At 42.0% G+C, this 15570-nt stretch overlaps 1 long non-coding RNA gene across 2 annotated transcripts; it reads left to right on the top strand.

Annotated features, from left to right (window-relative positions):
- The first annotated feature begins 351 nt into the window (after positions 1 to 351).
- LOC125413114 (uncharacterized) lies at positions 352 to 15254 on the top strand. 2 transcript variants are annotated; one of them, XR_015736116.1, is made up of 5 exons: positions 352 to 684; positions 5100 to 5209; positions 7103 to 8504; positions 10099 to 10247; positions 11386 to 15254. It is a non-coding gene; the product is annotated as an uncharacterized LOC125413114 (long non-coding RNA). The 2 variants fall into 2 exon arrangements; XR_015736115.1 differs by having other exon boundaries at positions 5100 to 5429.
- The last annotated feature ends 316 nt before the right edge of the window (positions 15255 to 15570 follow it).

Raw genomic sequence — 15570 nt, 5'->3', positions numbered from 1 at the left:
TACTAACTCACTACAGCTCATCGACACACCCAAGATCACCCATACCGAAAACGCAACCACCGCGGTGGCTGAGAAACCCTGGTGGAGAAAAATCGCTTATTCTGAGAAACTAAGCTGAAGCACAGGACCTTGCCGTTTGCATGGGTCCCGTATGCTTGGTATTTCTGGGTGAAGGCAGACAATGTTCACAACTAAAGCAAAATCCTGTACGTTTCCTTCCGCCCTCAAGCACTGGGAGAGACCGGTTCTTACCCACAGCTCAGCAAGCCGCCAAGCTAAGCGGTGGGCGGAGCCTGAGCAGTGGCAGTGGGCGGGGCTGGACCGGCACCCCGCATGCGCGGTGCAGCCAGCCGCACCCGCGCTGAGCTACTACCGAAGTTGCAAAGAGCTGAGCGGACCGGCCAGAAAGGTGAAGGTCCCGGCAACCGAAGAAAGGGAAGACAGCTCCGCGTGGGCTGCCCGGATCCTCAAGGAGCCTCGCTCGAGTCACAGGAGGCTCCCGCTGCTCGAAGTCCGCCGAAGTGATGTGAGCATCCTCCAGTTCCACCCGGCCGCATCCAGACACCGAGCGGAGTCCGCCCCCGGAGTGCGAGCATCCCGAACGTTCTGGACGTCCTGCACTGCGGGAGGCACCCGGCCACACTCCGCTCCTCGCCAGTTCCTCGCCCACCATGGCCTGCCCAGGTAAAAACTTTACATGCCTTAAGATCCTTCTGGAGAGTCGCCGGTTAGAGAGTCAGCCGTTCTGTGGAGCCCCACCCCCCACCCCCCAACCCGGTGAAGAGCCAAATCTGTCACATACTCATCTTTCACAACCTTATAGAAGAGGAGGAAACACCGACTCACCACCGGGGCCTTACACGCTTGCAGATTGCAATGGTAGGCTAATTCTTGACTTTGTGGGAGCTTCGCTGAGCCCTACGCCACTTCCCTGGTGCGCGCAGAAAGGACCCAGGTTTGATAAGGATGCTCAGGGTTTGCTTGCCTAAGTTCTGCTCAGTGCCCTGGGAGTCCCATGCACCTGTTTGCTCCTCCTCCCGGGGCCGGTTGCCTGGTGAGTTCCTGCCAGTCAAGACCACCAGAAACCCCTCAGGACAGCAGCCACACCGGCCAGCTTTTATTGTGAAATAGCAGTTGCTTCCAGTGGGAAGCAAAAATTCTACGTTTTGGGTAAATTAGCTTAGTGTAAAAATGATATAAGATAAACTGTTATATGTTGATAATTGTTCCATTGTTGTGATAATATGCCCAGTGTGATCATTTGAAAAATAACGAAAAGTGTATAGAAGAACGTTGAGATTCTACATAATCCCAACACACTTAAAACAACTTGAAAATATTTATGTGTTCTTTTAGCTTTTTCTCAGTGCTTACTTGTAAGACCACTTATCAAACAGCTAGGTTTTTAAAGCTATTTAACATTTGTTGAAATAGAACACAGAAAATAGAGCACCGATTATAAGTATCGGTCAGTACATAAACAAACATACTCCGGCAGTCACGTGTAGATAATATAAACTATTACAAACGTCTTTTCATCCCAGGCAGTAACAAAAATAGCATACTCTCCCTAAATATAGACACTGCCGTAGCCTTAAGTATTCTAGACATTGTTCCATACTATATTTGAGTTCATGCATGTTGCTCCATGTAATGGGTCTTTTTTGAAATACTACTTTGTTCTTAATGTTGTGTGGCCTCCAGTTTCTTGAATATACACAAAATAGTTTATCAATAATGGTACTAATGAGGTATAGCTCATGCCATACAATTCATCCATTTAAAGTGACTTTTTTCACTATATTCACTTTATGCGACCATTAACAAATTTTAGATCATTTTCATCACCTGAAAAACAACTCCATGTCCTTCGCTTATTATCCTTCGAAGGCATCCACATCCTCCTCAGCCCCAAAGAACCAATAATCTTGCTTATAGACTCCCTTCTGTGAGCATTTTCTACAAATTGAATCTTGTAGTAAAGAAATACTCTGTGCCTGATCTCCCATAGTGATGTTGTACATTTATTTCCAGATTTGGTGTTCTTACAAATAATACTCAGATGAATACATATCAGTCTCGTGTGTCTTTACATAGACACAGCCCTCTTGATAAATGCGCCTGCATGTTGAACAGCTCAAGCATGGCCAGTGCTGTGGCTCACTGGTATTTAGAGGACACGCTTCTCTAGTTTACAGCCCCAGTAGCCTGTAATGAGCACTCTGCACTCCACGCTTTCGCCAGCATTTGGTGGTGGTACAGTGTTATTTTACAAATCTTTACTGACCAATGACAGAAAGTGTCTATCATACAATCAGTAGCCACTTAAATATCCTCTCTAGTAAAGGGCTCTTTAATTATTTCTACTGGTTGTCATTTACACTTGACTTCACACTTAGAAATCCCCAAATGTGCTTTTCTTTTCTACAGTTTGTATTTTACCTATCTCACTGTTAGATTGTTATTAATGTGTGTAGTATTTTTTTCCAGGATCAGTACCATGAGTAACCTATAAATAATTATTTCTTGCCCACAAGATCACAAGGACATTTGTCTAGATGACCATCTTATGTGTGCGTGTTTGGCTGATCACCTAAAATTAATTTCGGATTTTGTGTAAGATTTTTTAAAATTTAATTATCCAATTGACCTAAATCCTTCTTGGGGAAAAAAAACACATTAAGCTTCTTCTCACATAGTTCTACACTATCACCTTGATCACAAACCAAAGAAACGGGTTTATAAAGGCTGGGGTTAGTAGGAAAGGCATGTGGATTAACATGGCAAGTATATAATGGGTTCTACTACGGGTTGATTTCAAGGTTAAGGCATAGGGAATTTCAAGAGAAACACAAACAATATAAAGAGAATGAGTGGAAAGGCTAACTGGACACATAACTGAGATCATCAGAGACTGTCAGTAGAGGTGACACACGAGACAGACCTGAGTAAATGAGCAGTCAGTAGGATTTCTCTGAATGTGAAGTCTGTATATAGGGGGAAATGTCATCGTCATCATCATCATCACTGTTGCCTGATATAATAACTGGAGTTTCAGTGGCTTCTAGTATCAGTCAACTAACACACATGGAATCCCCAGACGGGAAGGAGAAAGAGTAAGGAACTGAAAGCCATTTGAAAAGGTAATTGCCCATTTCTAAATTTTACTAAATACGTTTTAATCCAGAATGTTTATCTGTTTACAACAGAGAATTGATCCAGAGACCAAGTTTGTCATCAATGGGATTAACTGCTCTCATAAATAACTTAGCAGTTTTATATCTCTTTAAAGAGCTATATGTTTTCAACAGCTCGAGCTATTTCAGGAGTTATTTTAAAGTAACATCGTCAAGTGGAAAGTTACCTTGAAGAAGTAGAACTGTGCCGTGTGTGGCTGTACTTTAATGTTGGTTCTGCCTACCCACCAGACCCACCAGGCCCACATCACCACACCAGTCTGGACAGTGTCTTTCCAGGTCTTCAGAACAGTTCCTTAGTGCACAGCATAGGTGGAAACCCTCGCTCAACAGTCTGCCGTTGCCTCCTGCTGATGCCCTTCCTTCGCTCAAATCACACTGGCATCCGTCCAGCTCAGGGCTTCCAGAGTTAAGTCTCCCTTCCTCTCTTGAAGGCTCCTCTCCCAAATATCCTCTGGCTGACTTTTTTCTTCTTCAGGTTTTTGACGAAATCTTCTTTTCTCTGTGAGACCTGGCAGTGGGGGGGGGTGGGGGACACAACAAAACAAATCTTGCGTATTTCCTCTCTGTGTGCCTTAGTTTGCTGGCCCGCCGCAGCTAATACACAGAGTGCATGGCCTGCTTAAGTGACTTCTTGGTTGTGGAGGCTAAATATTCAAGGCCAAGGTATTGGTAAGTCTGCCTTCTCCTAAGGCTTTGACCCTGTGCTTGAGCAACCCCAGGATGGAAGTCCAGATTTCCTCTTGGCAAGGATGTGAATTAGAGTGGGCTCCACCCTGAGGTCCTTATTTTAATCATTTCTGTAAGTCCTGCTTCCGGGGTCTGAAGAGATGGGTCAGGAGTTAAGAGCACTAGCAGCCCTTACACAGGACCAACGTTCTGTTCCCAACGTTCTGTTCCCAACGCCCATATCAGGTAACTCACAGCTTTCTGTAACTACAGCTTGGGAAGTGGGGTCGTCTAACACTCTCCTGGCCTCTGTGGGCACCTCCATATACCCACCCACAGACAAACGAAAATAATTAAAAACAAATTCTGGGTCTCTGATGGTAAGAACTGAAATAGAAGACTTTTGTAGAAGGAACATAATTTTGTCCTTACTGCCATCCATAGATTATTTTGTCTGTAGTTCTTATTTCAAATATAGTATGTTTTAGTTACTAATTTATTTGTTTTCTCATTTTCTGCTACTAGAATTTCTATACAGGAGTGGTTGCAACCAGTGTTGTTCTCTGTAATGTCTTTAGAACTTCAGATGAGTTTAAGCAACAACTAAAATAAAAAGAATTGCTAGCGCCTTAACCCCGGACTAGCATATGGGCAGTCTTCATGTATTCCTAGTAGTTCACTGCTAACTCTCTGGGCCTTCTGTAATACTTTTATGAACAAAGAAAACCCTCGGTCTGGAGAGATGGCTCAGAGGTTAAGAGCACTGATTGTTCTTCCAGAGGTCCTGAGTTCAATTCCCAGCAACCGCATGGTGGCTCACAACCATCTGTAATGAGATCTGGTGCCCTCTTCTGGCCTGCAGGGATACATGCAGACAGAACACTGTATACAAAATAAATAAATCTTTAAAAAAAAAAAAAGAAAGAAAACCCTCTAAGTATTCCAGTAAAGCAGACATTTTTAAAGTTACATTCAGTTTTTTAATAGAAAAGTATTATAGCAGTACAATATGTCTCTTTTTAGATATTCTTAAGAACATGGTGTGCTTGATTCCAGGCAACCAAGAGCTTTGCTTGATTAATTAGGATGAGGACTTATCCACGTTACACCCGAGAAGCCATCCAAATTGCCAAGGACCCCCTTTCTCGGGGAACGTGCTCAGAGCCATCATCCTAGAGAAAATTGCCTATTCAATCACAAGCTAACCTGTACCGCCTTTTTGTTTCTCTTTAGGCGGTCAAGCTCAGAATGGACTGTGAGCTTTCAAAAAGGAAAAAGATGGAAGCCACCAACAATGCTGCCAACTGGATGAGTGTCGATTTATAGCTTGCGCAGTCAAGCAAGTAATATTCCCCTGTGATGTAATATCAACGGCCTGCTTACCTACTGCTTTAGTCTAGGCTATTCGTGAGCGTAGTGCCTGAAACAAAAGTAGATGCATTCTACTTGGGAATGTAATCGCCGGGAACAGGAAAGAAAGACGGGGGATTGAATCTGGGCACATGGCAAAGAAAATCCAAGAAAATCCAGGCAGTCTTGCCAAGAGATCCGTGTTAATGCTGTGTAAGGCAGAAGCATCTCATGTTTTGTCTCACAGATGTCTTTCTGATAGATGAGAGAGAGAGAAAGAGAGAGAGAGAGAGAGAGAGAGAGAGAGAGAGAGAGAGAGATGCATTTCTCTGTCAGTAACCATCACTGTGTTGAGGATTGCTCCCTTGAGATGCCAACTCTGCCTTCCCTCTGGTACCACATCAGAGAAGCTGTTAGGAGGCGGGCTGCCTGGGATAGTGCTTGAAGCACTGTTAACTAAGAGCAGGTCCAAATTTCCAGAACTGTGACCTGAATCCAAAGTTGAAAAGACCCGAGCAGTGTATAGAGGCCTGTCATAGCCTACAAAATACGTTTTTAGACCTGGATAAATCTATTCCCACTTCTTTTTATAATCATGCTTGTGGAGACAGAAGGAAGATGAAATGTATTAGATGTTGTTTGTTTATAACAATTTTAGCCTCGAGTCATGTTCCTTTATATGAAAAAACAGGAATAAATTTGGAAAATTAAGAAACTATTCTTGCCGGGTGGTGGTGGCAAATGCTTTTAACCCCAACGCGTAGGAAGCAGGGGCAGGCAGATCTCTGAGTTTGAGGCCAGTCTGGTCTACATAGGGAGTCCCAGGATAGCCAGGGTCACACAGAGAAACCCTGTACTGAAAAACAAGTTTTTTTTTAAAAAAAAAAAAGAAAGAAAATAAATTATTCTCCTTGAAGTGTTTGAGCAGTAGTGAGCGTTGTCAGTTACGGTCTTCTCTCGTGCCATTTCAGGAACAACCATGAGGGTGGGAAAACCGAATTAAAACTATTTCTTAAGTGTCTGAGAACTTTATAAATTATTGTCATAGACTTTTCTTAAGATACTTCATTCTCACTAGTGACAGAAAACACACGCAGAACAGCATTGGGATAATCCCCATCATATGAAGGGTTGGCGTTAACATTTGTCAGAATATGGGGGGGGGGGTTGCATGATTTGTCTATTCCTCCCTAAGAAATAGTGATGTCATCAGCATCTTACTGATCTTCAACTTTCTTACTAACTAATGTTAACTGATGTTAATAAGAAAGCTTGTGAGTCATTCAACTCAGTATGCATTGAGTTCTGCTGAGTATACAATGTTGTCATATGCCTACAAGAAAGTCATAATGTAAAATAATATTCCCAAACACTGGATCACAAACCAAGTTTCAGTAGACTGAAGCCATATATAATATGAGTAAAACTGAAAGTCAAGTTTGTAAAGATGCCAAAGGATTCTAAATGCTTGCAATTTAAGAAACAAAAACCCAGTGACTAATGAGTCAATAAATTACATTAGAAATGAGAATATATTTTGAAATCAATATGATTTTAAAATACTGTGAGTTTGTGATAAGTTTGTGGATGTAGTGATGCCTGGGAAGTGGAGACAGGAGTTCAAGGTATCTTTGGGTACGTAGAGAATTCAAGAGAAGCTGGGCTGGGCTACATGAGACCCAGATTTTTTTTAAAAAAAGCTTAATGGAAATATATAGCTCTTACTACATCTACATATTTATGCAGCAATATTGTGAAAAGATTGTTAATCGATGTTTTTAAAATCAGAAGGTGAGCTTGGGATTGCAGTGCTCAGAGAGGCCAAAAGGGGGTATTAGGTTCCCTGGAACTGGAGTTAACCGGTGGCTATGAACTACCCCATGTAGGTGCTGGGACTCAAACCCCCATCCTCTGCAAGAGGACAAAGAACCCGTACCTCTCGGCCTTCTCTTCAGCTTGTGACTTTTCTGCAGGCGAGCTTTCCGGTGGATGAGCCGACAGATTTGCTGAGCTGAGAGAAAGACTGAAGTCGGAATGGGTGGCACGAATGTTCATGACAAAGTACCAATGAGGTGGGAAGATATGCAGGCAGGAACTTCCAGAAATCTACAAAGAGGTCACTGTGTGCTTCTTGTTTGGCACTCGGCTTCCCACTTCTCGAGGCTGGCGTGAGATGAGGACCATTTCATTTCCATGCAGCCACAGTTAACCGTCCTCGGGGAGAACAGGAGCCCTGAAAGGTTATTCATGACACCAGTGGGGCTCAATTGTCCGGATAAAAACTACTCCACCCAATAAAGAACTTTAGTACAAGCTTGAATAGTACCCTAATGATCCAATATAAATTCCTCCCAGAACAAAGTACAAGTGTTAGTCCGGTCCTCCCAACAAGCACTTACAAAGACTTGATTATATTTACAAGAGTCTCATTTGGAGAAATGGCTGTGAGCGTTGAAAAGGAAGGCCACCGGGAAGGTGGCCTGTTTAGACCAAATAACCTACTTCACCCTATGCATGTGTGACCGGGTATACCTACCACCTGGACTAGGTCTGGTGAAGCATAATTTCTGGGTGTGTCCATAGGGTGTTTCTGGAAGAGAGTAATATTGAGCAGACAGACTGAGTAAAACAGATTGTGGTTCCCACCATGGTTGGGCATCTAATTTATAAAAGACTTCCATAAAGCTGAAATAGGACCCACCCATTTATCCACCTAGATATTTTCAAGAATTGATTTACGCCCAGATATTATAAGGAATGTATTGGGCTAGGGGCAAAGTACCATGATCTGCTACCTGAAGACTTGAGACCCAAGAGCACTGAGTGTGTCAGACCAGGTCCAAGGCCTGAAGATAGACGCCTCACTTCAGTTGGTTCTGTTTCTATGGGAAACCCTATTAGAAAAAGACAGAGAATAGCAGGATGATTGTGCTACAGCACGATTCTAATCAAGTTTAAAGGTTGGCCAATAAGTCAATTTCCCAGTGGAGACACCCCGTGCTTCACAAGAAGTCGATGGTAGTATACCTGCATTCCTCAGTCACCATTCTCACGGAATGAGCCTGTGGGAAATGTAGCCTTGGCAGGAAAATAGCAGTGGCTTCAGAAGAGCAGCAAGGAGCACTAAACTTTCCTCAAGCAGCAGGTCCAAGTGGTGGAGCTCAGCCCTGGTTCTGTCTCCCCCTTGTTCTGCACGTCCACTACTTGGGGATGGCTTGACGTGACTGCCAGAAAGATGGCGAGGTGCCAAGATCAATGTGGAGCCTCTGCTAACCATTCCAGAAGTAGGTGAGTGTTCTCCTTTCCCGGTGAAGGGTCACCCTAACAAATGGCCAGAGTCCATTTGGGGAAGAACTTGAGTGTCATCACAACATGCACTGGTCATTGTACAACAGAATCTTTATTTACTAAGGCTGAACCACTTTCCCCATCTCCAGAGCCCTTAAGATTTTCTTGTAATGTCTCAAAACTGGAGCAAGAGTTTGTAAAGATTCATCGGGGACAGTACCATTAACATCTCGCTTTTCCATTCTTGCCTTAATTAGTTACAGAAGTTAAGGGACATCCTTGCTACTTACTTGCTCATCTGTTTTGCCTGTAGGGGTGTTACCTTCAATTAATCATCTCCCAAACACCCTGTGAGTCAAGCCCACTTAACTACCCTTCCAATTTTACCAGTTGTTACAGTAATTATGGCCTCTTGGCTTTTGGTAGCGAAGCACCAGTCCTGCAGGGCCCTTTATTACAGGGTCCATTACCCTGAGAGATATTAACAAGCCCAGTTCCATGACCGCCTCATCTTCAGCCCTAGCTAAATACAGGCACTACCACTTGTCTCAGTGATCCTGGTACCCTCTCTTAGGAGTGTTTTTGGTGGCCTTGGTGGATTGTGTGTTCTCTAGTCCTAACCTTGGAGCAAGCCACATGAGTTTTCTACACTCACCATGTATCCATTCTAGCCTGACCAGTTCCTTCAGTCTGTTTATATCTTCCATATTTACCAGAGCAATGTGGATATCATGCTTGTGCTCATGACTTTTACATTTACAGGCTTTTAAGAGCCACTCCGTCAGGAAATTTGTTTCTTTCTCTGGTGTTCCTCCTGGGGTAATGTCTTAGTCCATTTCTGCATCTGTAACAAAGTATCTGAGGCTGACTAATTTACAAAGAACGTGAATTTATTTCTCAGTGGTCTTGAGGATGGGAATACTAAATTAAAATGTCAGTGAGTTTGGTATCTAGTGAGGGCCCAGTGTGTGCTTCTTTCTAAACTTCCGTCCTTCAGAGGTTTTGTGTACTATTTCCACATGGTGGAGATGAAGTCTAAGACAGATCTAGGTAGCTCCCCTGTAGCCTGCCTTAATTTGCCTTCATCACTTAATCTCTAAAAGGTACCAACTGTTAATATATTCACATTGGCAATTACGTCTTTTCACACTTGAGTTTGGGTAAACAGACCACACCAGAAGATAAGCACTTTGTACCTGAAATAGGCCTAAATAAATGTATTCTTACATGTCTGCCTTTATATTTTAGCATCTCAGAAAAGCACTGATAAAATTTCCGCCCAGGAATATTTGCTGGCTCTTGCATGTGTGTCATGGAGCTTCTTCAGTATATAGTATTTTTCCTGCCTTGTTGGACCCAGCATCACTCCACTGACTATGTGAAGAATTTAACCAGTCATCTTCCTAGCAGTCAGGAAAGAAGACAGCCATTCCATGGGTGCAGGTGTACACTCTAATATTTACCTTTCGAGATCTGGCCTTTGGTTCTTGATATACAGATCGAGGAGCTTTCCACAAGGCACTGTTTGGGCCAATGCAATTTCATTGTTAAACTTGTCTAACTATTTAATGGGAAAATGCTACTATGCTTGCAGGATTCGTCAACTGAATAGGAAAAGATCAGTGCTTTTGGCTTGATTCAGGAAACAAATACTTCCCACTTGTAGATGATAAACAGAACTTTGGAACCCAAACCTGACAGAACATTATTAGAAGAAGGGAAATTATAGACCCAACCTCAAAGGTAAGATTCCTGAATCAACCTGGAAAACTCATAGAAATAAGATGTTATTCATTATAAATTTGTTAATCTATTCATTTTAAATTTATAATGAATTGCGCACAAGCAAAGCAGACAGAAGTCTTGGGCAGTTTCAGGATTTTGGGGATCTCTCTGGCTGTGGATAAGCCATTTCACTACTGTAAAGATGAATCTCATCACCTCTCATGACATGGAGCCTGTTACATCTCCAAATACTTGGATAGTTGTAACTTTCATAGAACATTTGTATAGGCACTCTCCTTCATAATTTTATAGTTGCAGACTATCAATATCCTAAAATTGGTAACCTCCTGGGAATTCCCATTGTTACATGAAGTCTGCTGTCACTATGCAAACGAGGAGATTCATAGTTCTTCTTTTTCTAGAAACGACCCCCAAGATTCCTCCACAGAGAAAGTAATAGAAGTTAGTTATCTAATTTTCTGTTTGGGAGTCAGTAAATCTCACAAACATCAATGCTCGGATACTAAACAAAATATTATGAAATGAAAGTTGCAATGTATAAAGAGACAAGTACATCATGAAATGGTTTAACATTTGAAAATTAATTAATGCAATTCATCATATAACAGAATAAGACAAACCATATGTCAGTAGCTACAAACCAAACAAACCATCATGTATACACAATACAAACTGAAAACTAAGAACAGAAGGGAAGTTGATAGCGATCTATTAAGAAAATCTACAGTTAGCAAACTACTTAGTAATGGATCACGAATTTTTCCCACAATTGTGTATTGTCCTTGTCATGCAGATCAGGCGTGCCATGTATGATTGTGCATGTAGAAAAACTGAACTGTTCTGCAGGCCAAGAGAATAACTGAACATAATGTCAAAATATCAGAAATTGTATATCCTTACTTTGGATCAACTGAAAAAGTTAACATATTTAAAATGTATTAAGAATAACAAGTTTCAAGTATCTAAGAACAAACTCATGAGATCTACAATTTTCTACACTAAAAACGGAAAAGCATTACTAAGACATTAAATACTTAATTGAGTGGGGGTATAAACGGTTGAGGCATGGAAGACTAGATGTTTTAAAGATCAATATTTTGAATGTACTCAATATTTATTGTCTGTAATCCCTAAGATGCTCCCAGGAGATCCGTTTATTTTGACGAAATTGATAAACTGCCTGAAGCGTATTTAGAAATTGAGTGGATTCATGACAGCCAAAGTAGTTACGAAGAATATCTTCAGGGCCATCAAACCCAAGCAAACTGCAAACATCGGGGTACTTCACTGTTTGTCAGTGATGGCTACTAGATGAATGGAAGAAATGCAGAAATACCGGGTAAATTTTCCTCTGAAGGCAAATGCTTTCTTTCTCACCTCCGTACACACCCCACACCAGGCATATTTCTACCCTTAAACCAGAATGTAAGTTGAGTGTTTAGGAGGAATGAAACCATAGACCGCCCCCCTCAAGGAACATGCACATGAAAACTTACTGGCTTTTGCTTTTCCAGGGACCAAAGTCATGGCTTCAAATTTAAGACCGGAGGAATACCTGGCCCTCCATGTCACAGCCTACATGCTCGAAACTCACTCAAGGGGCTTGGAAAAAAACAATCTCATCAGTGAGTAATCTCTAAGAGAATGCAGTAGAGTTTATTGCTGAGTAAAGTTTCTAATGAAGTCCACATTCCAAATCACAGTCTGACAAACCCAGAAAGAATGTACGTGAGCTAAAAGTGGAAACACTAGCACTCAATGCCCCTGTCTTGTTACCCTGAGACATGATGGTGCATCAAGCTAGGCTGTACAGTATTGGTGAATTTGCATGTGCCTAGATATAGGGATTCCAGATTGCCATACAGTCACTATCATGTCAGGCAACCAAGAAAATCTCTTTTTGTGTACAACAAGGAGCATTATATCAATAAGTCTAACAGCTCACAGGCCTGAAGGACTCTCTGCAGAAGTACAGTGTGAACTCTGAGAATCCTTTAACTTTCGTCAGTCATCAGCATGGAAATGCATGGCAATGATTACCAGAAAATACAGTACTCACCTTGCTTGAAGCCAGACATAGATTGCCATCAATCAAGAATCAAATGCTATGATACCTCCTAACCTTCTAGAGCTTGGATACAACCCTGAATGGAAAGTGAGTGCTGGGGACTTAGTATGCCCACACACAATTCCTATGTTGAAACCCTGCTTCCAAAGGTGGTGGTATCAGGAGGAGACTGGGACTTCAGGAAGTGAAGAGAATGCCTTCCATTATGAAAGAAGCTCAAGGGAGCTCATTCACCCTTCTGCCAAGTGACAACAGACAGCTGCCAGGAGCAATTAAGTGTGTTCTCACCACAGACTCTGCCAGCACCTTGATTTTGAATTTTCTAGCCTCCAGAAGTCTGAGACATTTCTGTTATTTATAATCTACCCAGTATATAGTGGGTGTTCTGTTACACTAACGCCAACAAGCTGAGAGAAAATGTTGCATTAACTTATTTTAAAATGCAATGCCTATATTCATCTGGAAAATAAAGGGTTTGAGGTAGGTGTGTGTGTGTGTGTGTGTGTGTGTGTGTGTGTGTGTGTTTTCATATGCATACCATAGACAGAATGTAAGAATTGTGTTCAACTGGCTTTTTGGAGTACGTTTCCTTGTTTCCTTCGGTGGGATGCTTTGCTCAGCCTTGATGCAGGGAGAGGCTCTTGGTCCTGCCTCAACTGAATGCACCAGGCTTTGTATACACCTCATGGGAGGCCTTACCCTTTTGGAGGAGTGGATGGGGGTGGGGTTGTGAGGGAGATGGGAGATGGAGTGGGAGACAGGTTGGAAAAAAATAAAAACACGTTTCCATACACCTGAGTATGATAATTAATTAAGGAAGCAAGAGTTTCGGGAAGGACTAATAGTCTGCTGTTGAAGGACAAGTGAACCTAGAGCAAACAAACCATCCACGTGCAGTCTTATTTTGTTTGTTTTACATATCCTACAAGTCCCTGTACAGTTAGGGTGGTATTTATGAAATTATGAAATTATGGTATTTATAAATTACTAGTTCATAGCAAATGAACTGATTCTGGGAAAGAAACAAAGTCGAAAGGTTTCTTTAGTGCCTGACTCTCAGAGTCATTCTTGTGTGGTTGTTGGAGCACCTTTCCAACGGAGATGTTGTGGGGTGTGCAGAAGGATAGCCATGCATGGTGCAGGTCTCCCACTAGGGAAGGATTCACCCCCCATTTGCTGCACTCTGTTAACAAGCAGCCTGCAGCTGTCAGGGCTCCCCTGCCATCAGGTTTCTTCCGGCCTTGCCTCAGCAGCACGGAAGCACCCTCTCTAATGCCACACTCCATCTCAGGATGACACACATCAGTGACTGATCATTGCTGGGATGCAAAGTTCTTCCATGGCTCGTCTCCAGAATTTTCTGTGGTGCTGGCGGAAGTTGTTGCTGAGCCCATGTAGCAACCCAGCTTGCTCTGTCTTTTCTCTTTAAATGCTTGTCCAAAGCACACTTCTTAATAAACAGTCATGATGTCAGCTGTATTTGAAAGACTCAAGAGCTGCCTCCTGCAGAACACAGAGGCTCGGACCTGCCCCGCATAAACACACGTTCAGATTTGATTTGCCCAGAAAAGAAAACATAGAAGATCTAACAGGCACCAAGTTTAAGAAACACATCTGGCTGCTGCTAAGTACAGATGTGAGAACTGAGAAAGTACACCCATTTTTGTCAAACAAACACAAATATTTTGTATTTATAGCTGCCTTTGGACAAACTTAGTAGGGAAATAGGGAAAGTCCTTTGAAAGCCTTTGAAAATCTGCTTCCAAGAAATAAAAGCCACATAACAGAAATCCCCTATAACTAAAAGAGAACAGCATGTTTGAACTAGCTAAAAAAGGAGAGTAGATCACAATAGACTTGTTGAAATGTTTGTGTTCAGTAATATGGTGGCTGGAATCATTTCAAGATGTGACTCTATTACAAAAAAAAAGAGCCTGGACTAAATATTTTGCATAACCATATTTGCATTTCAATGCTACCTTGAGAGGATAGCTTGAAAAACCAACACCTAGCTAATCAGTGACAATGAGCCATCAGACTACATGATCAGCCTAGACCGCACGATCAGCACAGAGCAATTTCCAAGGAAGAAGGGATGCATGCAGCCTCTACAAATTTGGCTTGGGGAAGCGTTTGCTTCAGCTCACTTGAATAAGCTACTGTCTATGGCTCACAAGGGTCCCGTTCTTAATGAGGTGGTGCATGGCAGCAACACACTGTGAGTCCAAATAGCAGATGGCAACGCTGTTGAGTAGGCTGGCATGCTGATGTCTAGCCACCAACTGGCAGCAATCATTATTAAACTGATTCATGTGCCCAGGGAAAATCTTCATAAGAGCCTTAGCAAATGGGAGCAGCAAGAGGCAAATGATCTGTTCTTCACATCCTCTATAGAGCTACCTATATTTTTAAAATGACTATCCTCCAGGGCTGTCTACGTGAAGAATGGCAGGATATGTGAACCGGAGGCCCTGTTCCTTTGCTGTATACTCACATGCCTTTAAATGCGATGGCTGTAATTTCTGTTTGGTGAATAGCTCTGACTTGAAGGAAATAGCTTCATAGCTCTCACCCTGTGGACACATGGCAAATATATTTGGCGGCAGGCAAGTGCTTGTAGGCTCTCCAAACAAAGGCTCTGTGTAAATGTTGTACAAATTGAATACTGAACATTACCTGTCTCAGATTATGAAGTGATGGCCCAAGGAACTCATAGTCCATTCACCTCAGACAGGTAACTCACCCTGAATGAAAAGCAGACTAATACAACTAAGGACATTACAAAACTGTCCTCATATACGGGTCTTTCCACAAGAAAATCTTGGTAGTGCTCATTTTGAAGGTTACATCTTTACAAATCAAAATAATGAGCAGGTAACTTGCTTCTTTTCAAATAAATGGATCTGTGTTTGTAACCATTAAAGTCAATTTGTGTATTTGTATGTAAAGCTTTTATTGAAAAACAAAGTCCTGTTTCATTTACTTATAAAACACATCCACTTAAGTATTCAAAACTCCTAGCTGTTTTATAAATCTTCATTGAATTATTTTCCTAAAATTAAGATAACAGGCTTTATCATGCTTATAAAGAAGAAAGAAGTTGAGGAAAGGAAACACCACAGACAAATATCAGATGTTCTATGTGTTTTCATCGTGGATTTTACTATGTTTTTATAGGGCATTTTTATTCAAAGTAATTTTTAAAAATCTTTAAAAGTATTAAAGGGCTAAAGGATGTATCAGAGGACCTGT

The sequence above is a fragment of the Myodes glareolus genome, chromosome 2 (assembly GCF_982192425.1).
Source record: "Myodes glareolus chromosome 2, mMyoGla1.1, whole genome shotgun sequence".
NCBI lineage: Eukaryota > Metazoa > Chordata > Mammalia > Rodentia > Cricetidae > Myodes > Myodes glareolus.
This window is presented reverse-complemented; position numbering and strand designations above follow the sequence as displayed.